The sequence below is a fragment of the Limulus polyphemus genome, unplaced genomic scaffold (genome assembly GCF_000517525.1).
Source record: "Limulus polyphemus unplaced genomic scaffold, Limulus_polyphemus-2.1.2 Scaffold2105, whole genome shotgun sequence".
NCBI classification, from domain to species: domain Eukaryota; kingdom Metazoa; phylum Arthropoda; class Merostomata; order Xiphosura; family Limulidae; genus Limulus; species Limulus polyphemus.
This window is the reverse complement of record NW_013667715.1, coordinates 180,216-183,684: the sequence shown is the minus strand read 5'-3', so window position 1 is coordinate 183,684 and position 3,469 is coordinate 180,216. Positions and strand designations below refer to the sequence as shown.

General features: G+C 31.0%; 1 protein-coding gene across 1 annotated transcript in view; it reads right to left on the bottom strand.

Annotated features, from left to right (window-relative positions):
- LOC106465971 (eukaryotic translation initiation factor 3 subunit D-like) overlaps positions 1 to 3,469 on the bottom strand; it is a 71,252-nt gene that overhangs the window by 11,740 nt on the left and 56,043 nt on the right. The window lies entirely within an intron of this gene.

Genomic DNA, 3,469 nt, shown 5'->3' with positions numbered 1-3,469 from the left:
ATTGTGTTTGTAATTCTGTACAGTTAATTGTTATTGGTTTATTGTATGTGGTTATTGTTCGTCACGAACAATATTAAAGGAGGTGGCAGTGTTGCGTCAGCGAGATCACGTGACTATTCTCATGCCCTCTGCTTTCTAGAACTCTCCTGTACCTTGGCGAATGCTCTAGCATTTACTAGATATAGGGTAGTCTGGTATATAAAAGAGGGTGACAACGTGACAGAATAATGTGTGTGTAGATAGTGAGTAATTGAACTACAGTCAGAAATATTGATGACGTTCGTTGATATAGCGTTTGTTATAGAGCGACTGTTGAAAATAAGTGTATTGCAGAGTTGTATTCGGAAAGAATAAACCAGTTTTATTAAGTAAGGACTTGTGTCACTAAAGTTTCGTCGGAACGAAGTTACGGAAAGTTAATTAACAAACGGAGACGTAACAATATCTTCCACGTGAGGAAGGAAAAAGAGCTCTATGGCAAATGGATTACAAAAAAAGAAAATCCCTTTTTCAGACAATATAATTATGATTTTACTAGCTTCACAAACTAAACTATTGTAAAAAACAAAAGAAAAAAAGTTAATTTTTACAGTTTTTGACATCATCAACTTCAAAACTTTACCATTTTTAAATTTTTAGAAAATTTACAGATTTCTAGCTTTTTTTCTCATATTAACAAGTTGTATTTGCAAAGGCAAGAAATTTAAAGTTTAACACTCCTATAAAATTTTAACTAAAGGTTCAAAATCAAAATTTAGGGTTAGCAATTTGGAATTCTTTATTACTTTATCCAAAAACCTTTTAATAACACTTAAATCATAACACTTCAGTTACAATTTTATTTTATAAGTAATTCTGGGGGAGTGATCTCAGACAGAATTGTTTATATTTACACATTGTGTAGTTCAATATCACTTTTGCGTGTTAAAACATTATTATTAGTATAATTCATTATTAAATTCATATAAATTGATAAATCCACAGGCAGTATGGTACTGAGGAATTCCAATTCCTGTAATCAACTGTGGTGTTAAAAAATCCTGGTTGTAAAACCAATCATGACCAAAATAAATGGAAAGATCTCAAGTTATAAATGGCCAGAAATCAGCACTTTCAAAGTGTCATTCCCCTTACTGTTTGGCAAAGAGTGAGACAAGAGGATTGATGAAGGGGAGATTATAAAAAACATTCACCTTACAAACATTTATCCTTTAATTAATCTGCTTATGAATGAGAATTTTCCATTATGAAAAGGGTCAAGACTGAATAAAGATGTGTGCTCAGTACTGAAAGACTTGATGAATTGAAAAGGACAGAAATTATTCTATTTGACAAAAAAAACACCAGTACAAAGGTGGTGGTTTAGTGGTCACAGTACTAAAAGCATTGATAATCTGCCATACAGACCAAGGCCTAGACCTTAATATTAGTTCACTACCACTTACAGAGTTTCATTCACAAATTTACCCTTTTGGGTATCAGTTGAATATTAATTTGATTAATTATTTGTATTCACTTAAACTAATCACTGAAGAAATTTGTTCAAGTTTTATGATGAACAGCAAGTAACTGTTCAATGATCTCTAACAACCCAAGCAAAATGCAGATGTAACATTAATGATATAGAAACATCAGCTAAAATAAACGTACATATATTTAGTTTGGTACCTTGATGGGCTAGTACTTTCTTTGCATAATTTTATGTCAGATACTTCAACAATGCTGAAGCAGTTTGAATGCAAATAGTGACGTATTTCTGTTTTTTAAGCGGTATTCAGTTTTAGGCTAACCGGTGACATGGGTTCTCCGGTGTGCATTCTGCCCAACACAAGTTCCCACGCTCAGATTAAGGTGATAGGACAGCAGATGTAAGTTTGGAGCGTGGGTCATTTCTGGAATAAGTTCCATTGGGGATGCAAATAAACACAAAAAGCTTGTGACATTTTAAATACCTATATCAGTTTAACGAAAAATAGAACTTTTTTATCTTTAAAAATATTATTCATAATTTTGTGCCCATATCCAGCGATTTTGAATCATTATTTATGTTTTCACTGAAAACTGCTAGTTCATTTCAGATTTAGCAAATTGAAATGTTATGTACTGGTACAAGCACACTTAACCCTTTGACTGAGGCTGCTTTAAACAAGCGAGGAATTTTGAGACTAGTACACAGTATACAGCACACTCTTATTCAACTGCCAGAGGCAGACCATACCCTATATGGTTAATCAGCAGTCAATGGATTAAATAACATTTTCGTACATAATCATCATAAAAAGTAAAGTAATGTAAGACATATCTTTCAGCACTGTTGTGAAAGATGCGTTTTATTCTCTCATTAAACATATATGATTAAAATGGAAAGATGGTTTGATGTTGCAAGTTAAAGAAAAATAGTTGTGACATAGAATAAAATAACAAATAAGTAGAAATCAACCTAAAGGAAGTGAAGATAAGATAACATGCTCCATTGTTTTGTTTTTTTGTATGCCTATGCTACTATTTCTTTAATAAAACATTGAACATTTTTATTGTCTCCTTTACATTACATGTATGCACACAACTGTCACAGGGAGGACTTTGCAGCACAATGACATGCTAAGCTAAACCATAGTACTTTTATTGTGATAAATGATATAAATATTATGTAACAACTAAATTAATACACTACAACATGTGACATCACACCATGAAATTCACAGTTTTTTACTATTTACAGTACATTTGACAAATCAATTTAGTTACAGTATTAGTGAATGAAAAACATTGTGTAACAGTATCAGTTTTGTTTATGCATAAAAATAACATTTTAAGAAAAATACACAAATCTGACACTTATGTTAGTCTTTTTTCGATTTCACACAAAATCTGCAATTTCATAGAGTATACTGTTTGAGTTAGATACAGAATTTTCATGTTTGTTTCCAAATTTTCAACATAGATTAACCAAATTGTTACAAAACTTAAAGTTTGTTTCGACCCTGGGTTATGGCTTATTAAAGGGCCAATGAAATATTCATAATTAGCAGTAGTATACTTCACATTATTTTATAATCAGATTTACTACATAATAAAACTAATATTTCATACGTAAGTGTTCAAGAAAGCTAAAAGTAAGCTAAGTGACTTCATTTGACAATCTAACATTCAAGTATGTTTTACAAGATAAAACATTCTGCTATGTATCATGTCACAGTCAGTTCATGATGACAGAAAGTATAATGTTTAAAAACCTTCCTTTTGCCTTCATTATTATCTTATCTTGCATATACTGTTAAATATAAACAAAACATTACTGTATGCTACTAATAAATAGCATAATATCAATGTCTTTAGCCAGACGAATAAAACACAAAAAATCATGACAATAAACCAATTTTAGATGTATAATAAATTTGATTAAAAAGTCTCCTTGAAACTTAAGCTCTTAATTAGGGACATGGGTTACTGCAGTGAGTCATGGTAT